The sequence below is a fragment of the Polyodon spathula genome, chromosome 23 (genome assembly GCF_017654505.1).
Source record: "Polyodon spathula isolate WHYD16114869_AA chromosome 23, ASM1765450v1, whole genome shotgun sequence".
Classification (NCBI taxonomy): Eukaryota; Metazoa; Chordata; class Actinopteri; order Acipenseriformes; family Polyodontidae; genus Polyodon; species Polyodon spathula.
The window spans coordinates 11884506-11903551 of NC_054556.1; the positions used below are offsets into that span (position 1 = coordinate 11884506).

General features: G+C 38.4%; 1 protein-coding gene across 1 annotated transcript in view; it reads right to left on the bottom strand.

The window, feature by feature from the left end:
• The window catches only part of LOC121297714 (copine-9-like), a 119377-nt gene that overhangs the window by 64180 nt on the left and 36151 nt on the right, over window positions 1–19046 (bottom strand). The gene's annotated exons all lie outside the window — the stretch shown is intronic.

Sequence of the window (19046 nt, forward strand, 5' to 3'; positions counted from 1 at the left end):
TTTATTATAGCCTACTGTCTGACTGCAGCAAATTAGCGCCTGCTTTTCAGAGTTCTTAAAATAATCAAGCAAATACAGGGCCCAAAATTACCGGCAGCTTTCATAAATTAAACAGAATATTTAACAGACCTCATTTTCAAAATGGTCCCCCAATTTTAGCGATTTCATTCAGGAACGGCCCAGAATTTCATATGCATCAAGGGTTAAAGCGCACAGAGACATTGCCCCCGTAAATCAGGTCTTAATTGCGTGTTTATTCCATTGCGTGTGTTTTATAAATCCCATCCAAGAATTCAGAACCCTCAGCGCCCGTTTTACGGTCATAAAACATGCACAATCCTTTTATAAATCTTGTCCTAAATCTTTAAAATTCAACGTTTATCCCTCCATGTAGCCAACCATGTCAACGTGTAACCTTAAAAAATGTTCACCCCCTCGCCCTGAAGACAGCAGCACTGAGTTCCCTGCCTAGGCGCTGGTCCCACATGTGCATTAATGACAGCTACTGCAGCTGTTCAGGCCAATGGAAACTGTTTTGCCTTGGGCAAGCCGAGAGCAAAAACATTTTCAGTTTAAAGCCTCTGCTGCTTGTATGGGAAAGAAAGTTCTGACAGCTGACTGGCATTATCAAGATAATGTATTTAATCAGGAGAAGGCACACTGAGACTCATTGTAAGCTGGTGTAAACAGTTTTTCTAACTTATAAATAGATATAATTATTTAATAATTATATTTTTATTTAGTATGACTACCTGAATACTACTGGTATTTTTTAAATCATTATTTTAATAATTATAAAAATTAATATATACTGAGAGACTTCTCCCCTGACATTTTTTCTTATTTTATCGGTTATTTCAACCTATCTATTAAAAGTAAAATTTTCCAATTATAATTTCCATACCGTGTGTTACTTTAATCAGCACTTTAGTGCATCAGTTCAGTTCATTGGGGTTTTCTAGTCCTGCAGTTAATCTGCTTGAAGTGGACTAAACCATTTCTACCCTGCCAATGACCCAGTTCATTTTACTACATGCAGTTCATATTTAAAAAATTAAATACAGATCAAATTATTAATAAAAATGTTTACAATATTTATTGTTCATATTTACAACTGGTACAACTACCTCTCCTGCTAATACCTGTAATTATAATAAATACATTTTCACAAGATTTATGCAAATGAAGACAACACCCATTTACACAGACACCCAGAGACTAATTTAAATGTCTTTCTGCTGTGTTTCCTTCCAGAAACTCAGACTCTGAAACCTGGGCAGTTCTCCTGACAGAAAGAGGCTATGCAGATCTGAGGCTCTCCTTCCAGGCATGACGCCACTTGTCCTGCATGACAGTGTGCAGGTGAAAGAAGCTACATATTCGCTGTTGCTTATTGACCCATTGTGGCATTTATAGCCCCATTTCTGTGTTTCTAGTCCCTTCCCTATTAAAAGAATGCCTCAGATATTGCTATTTTTTGTCAGCTCGGCTGGAAAAGACAAGCCTGCTGCAGCCTCTGGCTGCCTATTACTGCTTCTACACGTGTGACTGAGTGCATTATACAGGGGGCATTCCACCTAGCCAACTGACTGTGGCAACAAGGCCAGTTACAGCATTGAGCAGGAATGCCCACTGCAAAGTATACTATACACAGAAGGTCATCATTAAGGTAATTATGTAATACATACCTGAACAACATGGTCCAATAAATTCATTTCTTGTAAAGGTATTTCTAAACTTTCATTTTTATTTAGTTAGTGCCAGGTCAATAACGCAATTGATTGCACAGTATGCAGGATAACCTACCAACATGCTTCAAGGTCAGCAGTCTAGCCTTTTTGCACGTGGAAATTGGACTTGTCTATGTGTCACTAGGAATCTTAGTACTGGGTCCTATTTTGTGTTTCAGTAAGTTAATGCTGTCATGTTATGTTCAATTTACATTGAACTATGAGAACAACTAAAAAGAAAAATTGTCCCCGTTATCTGGAATTTCTTCATTGCATTGATACACTGTAATGGACTGTGCAAAGCATATGTACTTATTTTTTAATTTATAGTGTCCAATTACCACCTCTGCATGTTGGGAATCTACTATTCCCTTTAGGTGTTTACTTGAGCTCACCAGGCACCTGGCTGTAGTAGTGAGGTGAGAAAAAACAGTCCATGCTGGTTTGACCTCCCTAACCTGCTGCAGAGTCAAAGCCAAGGTGTTGCTCCCTGTGGAATATTCAGTGGACCTGGATGAATAAGTGCAGAGAGAGAATTATATCTGCTTGGCAGGCCTGTATTTGCAATCAAACTTTCTTCAAAGAAACCCAATCAAATGCATTAGATCAAGTTTCTTTTGCTGATGAAAATATGATTGATTTAGTTTCACATGGGGAGCGGAAGAGACTCAAAATCTTAAGAGATTAATAAATCAGGCCTTGAGACATTTGCATTTTTCAGTTTTCCCCACTTTAAGTTTTTGGTGACTGTAAATTTAGACAGCCTATTGCCAGAGCTTTTCCTTCTCAGGTCTGCAAGTAAGTGCACCTCAGTCCTGACCTGAACACTCCCTGTCATACAACTGTGCCCTGTGTTGTGTAAACTAATTTCACATGTGACATAAATATCTCTAGCTCTTCTTCAGTCTTCTTTCACTTCAATAAGTGTTATCGATGTCTCACACCACATTTAAAGTTACATTTTTTAACTAATCTTTATACTGTATAACATTTACCAGTAAACCATTATTTTGTGTTTGTTTGCATGATGTACAATGCACAACATCAATAGGAAAGTGTATAAAAGCCATTACACAGGATATTTTACAAAACTTCCTGTCAGCTCCAATCTTTCCATACTGTGTCTGAATCAAGCCACTCCCTGTACAGAATTACATCTGACAAGCCATCTCTGCCATTGACACAAATCATAACTGTATCCAATCAAGACTAGCTCATAACTCACGTTTTATGAGAAAGCTAGCTGACAGTTGTCACCTACAACCCGAGATTTGATTTTCTGAATTAATTTACAGTACTTAGCTTGTGGAAACCTGGTGAATCTCCTCTAAGTCTATGTAAAGTCTTGGAAGACTTCCAGAGGATGCTGTGTGAGTTTTTTAAGGAGACTGCAAGCTTGTTAAGAATGACACCTTCTTAATGTGAAAAGGGATTGCTTTTGAAGGGGCTGTCTCTAAATTATAAGTGTGCTTATCGTTTAATTTACATCTTATTGCAATTTCTCACCACCACCTCCACTCCAGTACTTGTTCATTCTCATTTCTGGATGAAGACCAGAAGACACAAGTTAATATAGATTGTAATGTCAAACTCAAGGCGTGCCTGCCTGCTACAAAAGAAGCTTTCGCTTCTGATAAAGTGCTGGAAGGTGAAAATGGCTGTGCTCTATTTCAAACACCCCCCACAGCAAGAACGTCTATCGGGAGCAAGCAAAAGTAAATTAAGAACGAGAGAAATTGGAACAAAACGAGTAGTAAGATACCGTGGCCAGCCTGCGTGCTGGTAAAGATTACAGTGCTTAGCTTGTGGAAACTGGAGAACCCATTCTCTGTAATTTCATGCCATGTAATAAGAGCCCTGAATAACATTTAAATGCTGCCAGATTGAAAGTGAAATGTACAAAAAAAACAAACAAACACTTCTGTCTTTTAATATCAGTTTTGTCAGGGTTTTGGTGAACTCTGCATATTATCATAATTTGTTCTCTGTTTTGACTGCACTAGCTCCTAACTTCAGCTCCTAGACATGTACTACCTGTCTATATATTAGGAGCAGGGCCAGGTGCTGCTTCAGTGGTGTCTGCATGGTTCAGACTGTTATTGGTTTCTCAGCACTTTTCAGACTCTGGAGAATGCTACTTCTGAAGCACATGATCTTCCCCCTGCCTGAATACAAAAATAGCACTCAATTTCTGACTCCCAAAGAGCACTGCAACACACAGGCAGGGATTTCTCTGAACATTACTGACACCTACGTTCCCTCCCTCACACCACACACTACTCTGCCTCGGCTTTCATCTATATTAAAACCCAAAATGACCACACTCATTGCCATGCACGTTTCATTAGAACTCTCCAAAGTCTTGGCTCCCCAGAGAAACTTTATAATCAGGAGAGAGTCGAGTGTACAGAACAGACCCTTTACCCTTGCAAATATATTTGATATGCCCGCTTGTGTTACATTATATAACAAGAGCTAAGCAATCTAGCACTACATAACTACTTTGGTGTTGCTGAGTGAATATTTCTTTCTGTTCAAAATGACATTGCTAAACAGATGCAGGGTTTGGTGCTCCAGATTAAAATGTTTACTCTAGGGTTACACATGCTTTCTTTTCCATAGATTGTACAGAAGACGCTCATGGAGTGCTGTGGCTATTTCACCCATGACAATGGCTGTAAACAACCCCCTCGCCCCCCTGCAGGCTTTAATCAGCACTTTAGTGCATCAGTTCAGTTCATTGGGGTTTTCTAGTCCTGCAGTTAATCTGCTTGAAGTGGACTAAACCATTTCTACCCTGCCAATGACCCAGTTCATTTTACTACATGCAGTTCATATTTAAAAAATTAAATACAGATCAAATTATTAATAAAAATGTTTACAATATTTATTGTTCATATTTACAACTGGTACAACTACCTCTCCTGCTAATACCTGTAATTATAATAAATACATTTTCACAAGATTTATGCAAATGAAGACAACACCCATTTACACAGACACCCAGAGACTAATTTAAATGTCTTTCTGCTGTGTTTCCTTCCAGAAACTCAGACTCTGAAACCTGGGCAGTTCTCCTGACAGAAAGAGGCTATGCAGATCTGAGGCTCTCCTTCCAGGCATGACGCCACTTGTCCTGCATGACAGTGTGCAGGTGAAAGAAGCTACATATTCGCTGTTGCTTATTGACCCATTGTGGCATTTATAGCCCCATTTCTGTGTTTCTAGTCCCTTCCCTATTAAAAGAATGCCTCAGATATTGCTATTTTTTGTCAGCTCGGCTGGAAAAGACAAGCCTGCTGCATCCTCTGGCTGCCTATTACTGCTTCTACACGTGTGACTGAGTGCATTATACAGGGGGCATTCCACCTAGCCAACTGACTGTGGCAACAAGGCCAGTTACAGCATTGAGCAGGAATGCCCACTGCAAAGTATACTACACACAGAAGGTCATCATTAAGGTAATTATGTAATACATACCTGAACAACATGGTCCAATAAATTCATTTCTTGTAAAGGTATTTCTAAACTTTCATTTTTATTTAGTTAGTGCCAGGTCAATAACGCAATTGATTGCACAGTATGCAGGATAACCTACCAACATGCTTCAAGGTCAGCAGTCTAGCCTTTTTGCACGTGGAAATTGGACTTGTCTATGTGTCACTAGGAATCTTAGTACTGGGTCCTATTTTGTGTTTCAGTAAGTTAATGCTGTCATGTTATGTTCAATTTACATTGAACTATGAGAACAACTAAAAAGAAAAATTGTCCCCGTTATCTGGAATTTCTTCATTGCATTGATACACTGTAATGGACTGTGCAAAGCATATGTACTTATTTTTTAATTTATAGTGTCCAATTACCACCTCTGCATGTTGGGAATCTACTATTCCCTTTAGGTGTTTACTTGAGCTCACCAGGCACCTGGCTGTAGTAGTGAGGTGAGAAAAAACAGTCCATGCTGGTTTGACCTCCCTAACCTGCTGCAGAGTCAAAGCCAAGGTGTTGCTCCCTGTGGAATATTCAGTGGACCTGGATGAATAAGTGCAGAGAGAGAATTATATCTGCTTGGCAGGCCTGTATTTGCAATCAAACTTTCTTCAAAGAAACCCAATCAAATGCATTAGATCAAGTTTCTTTTGCTGATGAAAATATGATTGATTTAGTTTCACATGGGGAGCGGAAGAGACTCAAAATCTTAAGAGATTAATAAATCAGGCCTTGAGACATTTGCATTTTTCAGTTTTCCCCACTTTAAGTTTTTGGTGACTGTAAATTTAGACAGCCTATTGCCAGAGCTTTTCCTTCTCAGGTCTGCAAGTAAGTGCACCTCAGTCCTGACCTGAACACTCCCTGTCATACAACTGTGCCCTGTGTTGTGTAAACTAATTTCACATGTGACATAAATATCTCTAGCTCTTCTTCAGTCTTCTTTCACTTCAATAAGTGTTATCGATGTCTCACACCACATTTAAAGTTACATTTTTTAACTAATCTTTATACTGTATAACATTTACCAGTAAACCATTATTTTGTGTTTGTTTGCATGATGTACAATGCACAACATCAATAGGAAAGTGTATAAAAGCCATTACACAGGATATTTTACAAAACTTCCTGTCAGCTCCAATCTTTCCATACTGTGTCTGAATCAAGCCACTCCCTGTACAGAATTACATCTGACAAGCCATCTCTGCCATTGACACAAATCATAACTGTATCCAATCAAGACTAGCTCATAACTCACGTTTTATGAGAAAGCTAGCTGACAGTTGTCACCTACAACCCGAGATTTGATTTTCTGAATTAATTTACAGTACTTAGCTTGTGGAAACCTGGTGAATCTCCTCTAAGTCTATGTAAAGTCTTGGAAGACTTCCAGAGGATGCTGTGTGAGTTTTTTAAGGAGACTGCAAGCTTGTTAAGAATGACACCTTCTTAATGTGAAAAGGGATTGCTTTTGAAGGGGCTGTCTCTAAATTATAAGTGTGCTTATCGTTTAATTTACATCTTATTGCAATTTCTCACCACCACCTCCACTCCAGTACTTGTTCATTCTCATTTCTGGATGAAGACCAGAAGACACAAGTTAATATAGATTGTAATGTCAAACTCAAGGCGTGCCTGCCTGCTACAAAAGAAGCTTTCGCTTCTGATAAAGTGCTGGAAGGTGAAAATGGCTGTGCTCTATTTCAAACACCCCCCACAGCAAGAACGTCTATCGGGAGCAAGCAAAAGTAAATTAAGAACGAGAGAAATTGGAACAAAACGAGTAGTAAGATACCGTGGCCAGCCTGCGTGCTGGTAAAGATTACAGTGCTTAGCTTGTGGAAACTGGAGAACCCATTCTCTGTAATTTCATGCCATGTAATAAGAGCCCTGAATAACATTTAAATGCTGCCAGATTGAAAGTGAAATGTACAAAAAAAACAAACAAACACTTCTGTCTTTTAATATCAGTTTTGTCAGGGTTTTGGTGAACTCTGCATATTATCATAATTTGTTCTCTGTTTTGACTGCACTAGCTCCTAACTTCAGCTCCTAGACATGTACTACCTGTCTATATATTAGGAGCAGGGCCAGGTGCTGCTTCAGTGGTGTCTGCATGGTTCAGACTGTTATTGGTTTCTCAGCACTTTTCAGACTCTGGAGAATGCTACTTCTGAAGCACATGATCTTCCCCCTGCCTGAATACAAAAATAGCACTCAATTTCTGACTCCCAAAGAGCACTGCAACACACAGGCAGGGATTTCTCTGAACATTACTGACACCTACGTTCCCTCCCTCACACCACACACTACTCTGCCTCGGCTTTCATCTATATTAAAACCCAAAATGACCACACTCATTGCCATGCACGTTTCATTAGAACTCTCCAAAGTCTTGGCTCCCCAGAGAAACTTTATAATCAGGAGAGAGTCGAGTGTACAGAACAGACCCTTTACCCTTGCAAATATATTTGATATGCCCGCTTGTGTTACATTATATAACAAGAGCTAAGCAATCTAGCACTACATAACTACTTTGGTGTTGCTGAGTGAATATTTCTTTCTGTTCAAAATGACATTGCTAAACAGATGCAGGGTTTGGTGCTCCAGATTAAAATGTTTACTCTAGGGTTACACATGCTTTCTTTTCCATAGATTGTACAGAAGACGCTCATGGAGTGCTGTGGCTATTTCACCCATGACAATGGCTGTAAACAACCCCCTCGCCCCCTGCAGGCTTGTCGTTACTGACAATCCTCATTCATCACTACAGAATTTCATGAACGTTTATGGTATATCATCTCTGAAGATACAACTCCACTGAGCAGCCCTCTCCTCCCTGTTGATCCACACCTAGTACAGTCTCCGAAGGTTTCTAGCAGGGCACATTGCTTTAGTGAAACTGTCAGAGAGCTGAATGACCGTGTTAAATAATTCCCCTTAAATGGCCACTTTGTGCATGTCCATAGGACCCTCTTCATAAAGCTTTAACTCGTGATTTATATAAAGAATGTTTATTCAAAGTCTGTTTTTATGCAGATTGATATTTATGAAAGCGTTCTAGACTTTTGACAAAGAAACCAACATCAGTCTAGAGTATTTTATTAAGAAATCAGACCACGGCTTAAGCTTTGTTACAGGGCCTGTTGTTTTTTGTTTCTTTTTTAAACTAACGAGCAATAGAAAACTGCAATTCCTACTGCGGCACTGCAGGAACATTTGTGTGGCAGTCAAAAGCTTAAAACTGACTTGTGTAGTTATAAATAAAATCCTTGTTTTTATATAGTGCTTTTCATAGTGGACGACCATCACAAAGCGCTTTATAAGACAAGAGACTAGGGTGAGTGAACATCAGCTGCAGAGTCACTTACAACACTGTCTCTTTTTCACCCAAAAGACTGAGCACAAGGAGGTTCAGTAACTTGTTAAGGGTCACACAGTGAGTCAGTGACTGAGCTGGGATTTGAACCAGGGACCTCCTGGGTATAAGTCTAGTTCATTAACCACTGGACCACACAGCCTCCTTATCTACAGCTATCACAGGTAGAGCAGCACATGTGTAACACTATGATAATCCATCACACAAGGAGAGAAATCTGTTTTAATTTCAGTGACTGCTGGGATATTTGGTCTTACTGCCGCTAGGTTGTCTCATCTGAATATTGGAAGGTTAAGCCAGGGAAGCAGTGCTACCAGCTGGCTTGTGTACCAGTGACCACAGCCAAGATACTGCTATCACTGTGAAGCCACCTGCAGGAGGTGTTGGCTAATTTATGAAACATCAGACATGTCTGGCTCCCATGTGATGTCCACTCGCAGATCAGGCATGAGAAGATACAGGAGGGAATCAACAGTGGTTGTAGCTAATAAAATAATTTCATAAATCCTAACTATCATGCACTTCAGTTATAGGTCTCAGATGTCCCATTCTAAAGGAACAGGTTAAAGCCAACATGTATCTTCATTTTAAAACTTAATATCTGGTACTATATAATAAAAGAGTTCTCAGTTTGCTTGTCTTGTCTTCCAGGAACCCTGTTACTGCTTCACTTCCTTTTTTGCATCACATAGAATTTTAGGACTGATACAAAAAAAAAACATTGTGTGTGTGTGTGTGTGTGTGTGTGTGTGTGTGTGTGTGTGTGTGTGTGTGTGTGTGTGTGTGTGTATATATATATATATATATATATATATATATATATATATATATATATATATATATGTATACATACATACATACATACATATATACAGACGTGCTCAAATTTGTTGGTACTCTTACAGCTCATTAAAATAATGCTTCAGTCCTCTTGAAAAGTGATGAAATTAAAAGCTATTTTATCATGTACACTTGCATGCCTTTGGTATGTCATAGAATAAAGCAAAGAAGCTGTGAAAAGAGATGAATTATTGCTTATTCTACAAAGATATTCTAAAATGGCCTGGACACATTTGTTGATACCCCTTAGAAAAGATAACAAATAATTGGATTATAGTGATATTTCAAACTAATTAGTTTCTTTAATTAGTATCACATATGTCTCCAATCTTGTAATCAGTCATTCAGCCTATTTAAATGGAGAAAAGTAGTCACTGTGCTGTTTGGTTTCATTGTGTGCACCACACTGAACATGGACCACAGAAAGCAAAGGAGAGAGTTGTCTGAGGAGATCCAAAAGAAAATAATAAACAAGCATGGTAAAGGTAAAGGCTACAAGACCACCTCCAAGCAGCTTGATGTTCCTGTGACAACAGTTGCAAATATTATTAAGAAGTTTAAGATCCATGGAACTGTAGGCAACCTCCCTGGGCAGGCCGCAAGAGGAAAATCGACCCCCGATTGCAAGAGGAAAATCGACCCCCGATTGAACAGAAGGATAGTGCAAATGGTAGAAGAAGTACCAAGGATAAGTGCCAAAGAGATACAAGCTCAACCCCAAGGTGAAGGTACGTCAGTTTCTGATCGCACCATCCGTCGCTTTTTGAGCGAAAGTGGGCTCCATGGAAGAAGACCCAGGAGGACTCCACTTTTGAAAGAAAAACATAAAAAAGGCAGACTGGAATTTGCTAAAATGCATATTGACAAGCCACAATCCTTCTGGGAGAATGTCCTTTGGACAGATGAGTCAAAACTGGAGCTTTTTGACAAGTCACATCAGCTCTATGTTCACAGACGAAAAAATGAAGCTTTCAAAGAAAAGAACACCATACCTACAGTGAAACATGGAGGAGGCTCGGTTATGTTTTGGGGCTGTTTTGCTATGCCTGACACATGGTGCCTTGAATCTGTGCAGGGCACAATGAAATCTAAAGACTATCAAGACATTCTGGAGTGAAACGTACTACCCAGTGTCATAAAGCTCTGTCTCAGTCGCAGGTCATGGGTCCTCCAACAGGATAATGACCCAAAACACAGAGCTAAAAGCACCCAGGAATGGATAAGAACAAAACACTGGACTATTCTGAAGTGGCCTTCTATGAGTCCTGATCTGAATCCTATCGAACATCTATGGAAAGAGCTGAAACATGCAATCTGGTGAAGGCACCCATCAAACCTAAAACAGCTGGAGCAGTTTGCTCAGGAAGAGTGGGCCAAACTACCTGTTAACAGGTGCAGAAGTCTCATTGAGAGCAGTGATTGCCTCTAAAGGTTGTGCAACAAAATATTAGGTTAGCGGTCCCATCATTTTTGTCCATGCCATTTTCATTTGTTTTATTATTTATAATATTATGTTGAATAAAAAATCTAAAGCAAAGTCTGATTTCTATTAAATATGGAATAAACAATGGTGGATGCCCATTACTTTAATCAGTTTCAAGTTATTTCAGAGAAAATTGTGCATTCTTTGTTTTTTGTGGAGGGGTACCAACAAATTTGAGCATGTGTGTGTGTGTGTATATGTGTGTGTGTGTGTGTGTGTGTTGTGTATATATATATATATATATATATATATATATATATATATATATATATATATATATATTTGTGTGTGTGGAGGCACGAAGTTAGAGGCACAATTTAGATCTATTATTTAACATCACGTAATCAAAGAAACTACCAAATGATTTTGCAAAAATCTACCAGAGGCCATAATAGTAATACAGTATTTCATGTATGATTTTGAATGTAATTTTTCCATTTTTATCAGTTTTTTTTTGTTAAGCCATACGTTACTGAATATGTTAACGTAACATTATTCAGCATTATTTAACATTTAAACAGGTTTCACTTGACTTTATGAAGCAACATTTGTTAATTCTATTGGGTGATGCAAAATTACTGGCCATAGCTGTATGGTGTAATAATAACAACGATTGACAAAAAAGTATGTTAATGTTGGATTTTCTTCTACCTATCCTGAATAGTGAATAGGGATTTTATTATCTCCTCCATTCCACATCTTTCCAATAGCTTTTCAAAGCGACAGTCGGTAATAATGAAAACCTTTTGTCAATGAAATGACTGCTTCTGAAGGTAATACAAAGCAGATGACAGTGGTGACTTTTGAAGATTCTGCTATGCCATAAATGTAGTTAATAGAAGTTGTGTGTTGCTCCATACAGTATAAACTCCTATGGAATAAACTGACTTAAATTCAAACACATGCACACAGACCTGCACTTTTAGTAACAAGTGTGGTAGTAACATATATATATATATATATATATATATATATATATATATATATATATATGAATAGATAGTATATATATATCCCTCATATAGTGAACATATATATATATACTGTATCGGGGTGTATGACATACATATGTTAAATTACACACACACACACACACACATATATATAATATATATATATATATATAATATATTTAGATATATATATATATAGTAGATATAGATATATATATATATAATATATGATATTCATAAGGAAAATGGCATTATGCATAATCCATTTGGGATAATCCATGCCTATGATCCAAAAGCGAGATTTGTCTATACAGAATGAGCTTGGAGTCCAACTAAGCCCAGCTGTCATTTTAAGAGAGTCTATACTTTCTCTAGCTTTTGCAAATGAGGGATTATATGAACAAAGAAAGCCAGCATTCATTGTGACTCAGCAGGATTTAATGTCTTCCAATCCGGGCTTGAGCACAAGGATTTGCCAGTTTCTGCTAATGCTACAGTCTGATTGTACTGTTTTTATTCATACCAGCGCTGTTTACTATTTGCCTAGCTGTGACTGGCAGTGCAGAGCCTGTCACATCACCACCTGTCAGATGGCATGTCAGCACATTGTCCAAGCAGATAAAGCAATCGCGGGCCGGTGCTGGCTTTCCAACTGCTTCTGAGCGAGTGTCTTCAAATATAGAACCAGTAAGGGGGAAGGTATGATGACTCACTCTCATGCACCCAACATAGCGGATTGGAACAAATAACAAGAATGGAATTTGACATTTATTTATTTATTGAGGTTTTCTATTTAGGGTGAATCGCTTTAGCACTCAAATGGAAGAGAGTAGTAGGATCAGAACCAGAAAAAAAAAAATTTTGACATGCAAGAAATGAAGAACAAACAACGACAATTGACATTGGTTACATTGTCTGCCTGCTAACAAGTTCATAACACTATGACGATCAGCAGCAGGAGGAACAGAGGTTGACAGCAGCCAGACTTTGAGTTTAAACTTTATTTTTATTTTAATACTTCTACATACAACATACTTGCATGCTCCTACTTTTTGCAATGTTTCCACAGGCACTCAGCTCTGGGTTTCAATATGTTAACGTAACATTATTCAACCAGTTTCATTTGACTTGATATGAAACAAAATTAGTCAATTCTATAGGGTGATGCAAAACGTATGGCCACAGTGTTTTTTTTTTTTTACAGAACCCCCCTTCTTATATTTACCTGTGAAAGGCAGTCGTGCTTGTTTATTTTATGTTTTTTTTGTCATATTTAACCTTGCTTTGAGGATGTTTCACAGGGTCATAGAGAGTGGTGCACAGCTAGTGTTCTCTGTGGTCGCTCTCCATGGTGCTGCCAGGACGCTGCTTTGATCTCCCAGGACTTGAGTTGTAAAGATGAGCCTTTGGAGCTGAGAAGCTGTACTTTATTGCCATTCCCAATACAGGGTATTTTATTTCAGACTATAAAACCCATTTTTGTTTTGATTATTGGAAATCTGTTCTGTTAAATCTCACTATAATGCGAGATAAAAATGCCAGATCAGTATTAAAAGTTACAATGATATGAATGAATTAGCAATTATATACAAACTTGATCCATACAGGTGATTTTTGACTTGTGTGAAATGTCTGATTGCAGTTTAAATGAGACATGGAGATAAAAGTGACAAGATGGTGAGTTGTATGCAGCTATGGCCAAAAGTTTTGCATCACCTATAATTTTTGAATTGAGACATAATTTACAAATAAACTATATGAACATAATGTAGATGTTTTATTTAACATCATTTAATCAAAGAAACTACAAAATGATATCTCAAAAGTCTCCCAGAAGCCATAACGGTAGTATTTTAGGTTAGATTTCTCAATTTTTGTTTGTTAAGTATATGGAAAACTACAAAGCAGTATGTAATTCAATATGTTAATGTAACATTATTCAGCAGGATTTATTCAACTTTATGATGCAAAATGAGTTCATTCTATAGGGTGATGCAAATCTTTTGGCCATAGCTGTAGCCTGGTTTCATGGAGCAAATGGAAATGTGGAAATAATAAAAATACATTATACATACTTGTGGAAGTCATGCTTTGGATACACCCCATTGTTCCACTGAACTGGCATCAAAAATGACTGTCTTAGTCCAGTGTGTTTCAGGCATAGCAGAAAGATTTACAACCTGAATTTCTAATATTGATAAAAAAAAAAAAAACAATCTGGTTTCCATTGAGAGTAGAACAACTGCTTTCATTAAAATAAAAACGATTGCTACTTTTTTTTTTTTTTTATAGAGGCATTTTATGTAGGTCAGTTCAGCTCTCCTACCCACTAAATAATGAAATCTCCACTGTGTTTTATCAGAGAGTCAAATGAGCAGCCTGGGCAGATCTCTAAGTGCTAATATTAATCACACAGATCACTTCTGTCTAGCCATATATGTTTAGTGTCCAAAGGCCACCCTGATGAAAGGATCAGAAACACCTTTACACTGAAATATTGATATTTGTTTCTTGTTACTGGAAAAATATATATTTATAACCATTGAAGTCAAGGGGCAGTTTTATGAAGAAGAACAAAGGCTGACATTAAAAACACTGGCCTTTTCTTAATCTATATCTACAGCGTTTGAACTACTAAAATATGTTTAGATATTTCTAATGCTGTTTGAACTTGGACAAAGCTCAAAGATTTACCCGTTATCATCGCTGTTAAGACAAACAAGCATTTGTACTTGATACAATCTAGTCCTGAAGATGTGAAATGCACACACAGTGTAATCCAAAAACAGAGGATGAGATACAACCCCACATAAAAAAAAAAATCTAATTAACAGATTGATCATTGGACAGATTTTGCAGCCAAGCTAAATAAGGTAAAATGTTACCTCTCCTGCTGTGGCACATAAACATGGCAACTTTAAATGGTTGTGATGTATAATGCTGATTTCGAAAATGTGTCTTATACTTTTCTAAGGTTATATGTTATATACGTCATCACCATCAATGAAGCAGGCCACTGAAAAAATCAGATCAGACATTGCAGTTCCTTTCTGTAATTTAAAGTCGCCTGTTTAACAAAATGCCTTGCAACTTCTCACAAGATCAAAACGAGACACCATTTGACCAGAAAAAGACAGTGCCTTTTTAAAGAGCCCACATTTCTTTATGACTTTATTACATAATTAGTAATAAGAAGCTTAGTAAAATTCTTCTCAATGTCTTTAATTTAAAGTTTCTTTAGTATTACTTTCTACAGTTCAGTGTTTTTTTTTAATTTTTTTATTTTTTTTTTACTTTTGGATAATGTCACTCAATACAGACAGTAACCAAAACACCAAATGCAGAAATGGGATATGTATGCAAGCTCTATCTACCACATTGTGCAGTGGGGTAAACTGGATGCATTTCCTTTTATGAGTATTCACTACTAAAGTATAAAAGGGTGAAACATTACTGATAGACAAAAGATGATGCAGAATTACTTCAGATGAATAGAAAGGGGGAAATTGAAAGGATCAATGAGTGTAGAAACAGGGCTGGTGCTAAGATGGGCCATGGTGCATGAGTCTGAAGTAGACCCCCCCCCAAAAAAAATAAATAAATAAAAATAAAATTGAAGTTTTGTTCCAAAAATGAGTACAAATCATGCGTGATTTTGGGGAAATTCAACGTCAGTTTCTTTAGCTGCACAGGTTTATGTTTCATGATTTCAACTTTTAGCTCTTTGGTACAAAAGTCAGACCAAGCAGCTGGATCATAAAAATCACATAAAGGTGACTGACTGGGTACTGGGTTTACAATACATGATTCAGTACCTTGTATTTGCTGTTGTTGTACATTTCCAATCCGATGTCTCTGATTCACGTCTTTGCTCTGGCTCAACTGCGAGGAGGAGATTGGCAGTCCCGCTGCTGCACTATACTTCCACTGCTTTTGTCGGCCCACTTTTAAAATATTTACTGTACACTTTTTTTTTTTTTTTTAGCATTTTCTTCTCTTTTTGGGAAATTTCTAGCTGTCTGTGCTGACTCTGCTGGCGTATTTACAGTGCTGCAGGAAGAAGGCAGCAGCCGTCCAACAACCGCCTGTGAGTCATGGCAGTGACACGGGGAGGTGGGAAAGTGGGTGTGTGGACTTTCCCTCTCTCTGAATGGCTGGGAGGTGGGTCTTGAGGAGATTGTTAGCCCTATAAGATAATGCTCTACTGTTTCCTCAGGGCTGCCTTTTTAGACGCGCTGTGTGTGCGGAAGCGCTGGTCGAGGACCAAGAAACCAGCTGGGAGAAAGACAGCAAAGAACAAGCCAGAGAGTGACAGCGGGGAACCCTTGGGCAGACCCCCGAAGTATTGTTTAGCGCAGGCAGGGAGCCGCTAGAGTAGGTCGGTGAGCCGGGTCGTGCGGGATGCGGCGACCGGGATAACGCTGCCGAATGCAGCACCTTTTATTTGTAGTTTTATTACTGTTTTATTTTTCCTTGTTCTTTTCGCCTTCTGTTTTCATTATTATTTTGAGCACCTGCGAGTGCGCCCGCAGTTAATTCTATTACCAGCTTTGGTATTTCCGTGGTGCTGTCTATCATCGTTGATAGGCAGCCCAAGGACAACAGTGCCCTCTGCGGGTAAAAAGTGAAAGTCCCGAAAATAAAACTGGGCACCTGTGTGGTGTTCCAAGTACAACTGTTCTATCTCCCGTGTCAGTGAATCACCCACCACCCTTCCACACTGTCTTTTCTGCTTTTTCGCTTTGAACAACCCGACTTGTGTTTTGATGGCATATTCGATATACCATACGTTATGTACTTGTTACCACAGCTGTGGAAGTTAGCTTACTTCCAACCAAGCACCTTTTTTTTTTTTTTTTTTTTTTGTTTACCAGTCTATTTTTTTTTTGTCTATTATGGAAAATTGGGGTGTGATATGTTTTTGTTTTTTGGGAAAAAAAAAAAAAAAAGAATTGGTATGGGCGAAGATATTCTCGAATATCTTCGGTATGGGCCCCAGCAGAGCCTGGGTCCGGGTGCAGTCGCATACCTCGCGCCGGCCCTGTGTAGGAATACATACAGTTCAGAAGCTGCCGTGTTTGAAATTGTAAAAGTAGGCAGTTCTGAAAAGTGTAGGGGTGGCTTTTAGTCATCAGCAGGCCTGGGACATGTCAGTTGTCCCTTGTTTAGCTCACTATCCCCCAAAACATTACTTCTGATCTTGATTGGGCCTGATGTAACTGATTTGAGCCATTTGAGCTGTTCTTTGTGCTTTCATTAAAGTGCCCTTACAAGACTGCTGGGTGGCTGACAGCCTTCTCATGCGTTATAATTGTACACATTAAAATAATCTTTTTAAAGAGAACGTACCCCAGTGATCTATTAGCTTGGGAATCCCAATGGGAATACGACTTCCATGAATACATTAGAGCAAGACTTACTGCCTTACAAACACGCAGTTCTGCAGCGGGGCCATCATGTCAGCAGGGTTATCTCTGTGTGCAATAGGATCACACCTCAGCTTTATGCTATTACTGACAACAATCTGTAAGTCACTTGAATTTGTCACCTGCTGTCATGGAAACTGATGAAGGTGAAATAAATAATAATTGCAATGGCAGTGGCATGGGCCCTGCCACACTGTTGAAGTTCACTTATTTTACACCACTGTTTGAAGAAACACAACCATATTGAAAACTAAGATGAAAATGTAATTGCAGCTCTTAATTTTAAATAAGCTTATATAGAAAACAAAATCATTCCATAAATCGTATCCATTCTGCAGTTATATTCCCTTACCTGGTAAAAGAAAGCTCTGCTTGCAAGCCTAATCTTCAGATAGTCTTGCTTTTCCTATGCCATTTCTCCAGGTGACTGAAATTGTCTCCACATCTTCAAGGATTTCTCTCTTGTCAATAACTACCCAGCACCTTCCCACAATGTCTGATTCTTTACAGCCACTGACACTAAAACCAAACACTAGTACACTACTGGCATGGAATACAGGAACAACCTGGAGAGATAAAACCTTGCTGTATAATAACAGCAATGAAGGACCCATGTTGTTTCTTTGGGATTTAGACCTGTTTTTTCCCCTTTCTTCTTGAGCTATAACAGAGCTTGAAGAGGTCGTGTATGAACTCTGTATGTAGTATCAGACCAGAAAAAGTCATTTATCACTTGTAGTGTAGTGGCAATAAGGTTTTACTAAGGGGTAGGGGGGGAGTGCCTTTGGAGAACGGCAACAATCTAGATAGTCAACAGGGTCCTACATAATACAAAATGTTCAACTGCTTTGAAAGTGTGTCAGTTCCATTGCTATGACAGACAGGCCTTTGGAATGTAGAGGTTGTGTAGATTCCATTCAGTGACTAGGGGCTGTGTTAAGGTTTTAAAGCTTTTGTGAAGGCAGGTTTAGTGCAGAATATACTGATTCTGTACTGAGTCTATATTTTGCAGGATATACTGACTTGGAGTCCTATAGAAGTGGGGTGATGTTATTTCATTAAACAGACTTGAGGACATTGCAACATTAACGACAGCCTGTAAGGACCTGTAATATACAAAATACACACACATATTTCTGAGCAGGATTTCTGCATTATCCTTCAAGACCCATACTGGTCCTATAGAATATTCAAAGCTGAAAAGTCACTCGGCTCAGGCAAAGTGAAGTTGCCATGGTAACTAAGCAGTAGTGTGTCAGTATTAGGAAGTTTCGATTGGTTAATGTCACTTTGGAGGAATAAAGTGATGGCCTTCTTGGCTTCTGTTATTTAAAGAAGGACCAGCCTTTTAAAGCTTTTCAGTGAGTGTGAATGGAAATCAAACGTAATTATTACCAAATTAATCACTGCACTAAGCCTGAATTCAATTACATTTTCACAGGGCCCTAATAATTAACCTAGACAGCAAGCGTAATGGACTTATTATATTTTTAAATACGATTAATGGCTTATAAACTACTGTGTCTAGGTTGGTGCTCAAGTGCAAATTACAGTTTGCCCCAAGCACTAATGAATGTCACTGTAACCTAATGGGCTTCAGCACAATAAAAGCTGACATTTTAAGCAAAGGTCGAGAGAAGAACTTGTAGCACTGAAATAAACTTGGCAACTCCAGCATCAGCTAGTGGTTAAAAATTTCCGCTTGCCTTCTCCAGAATATTTGAACTATTCTGTTCAACCCCAAAT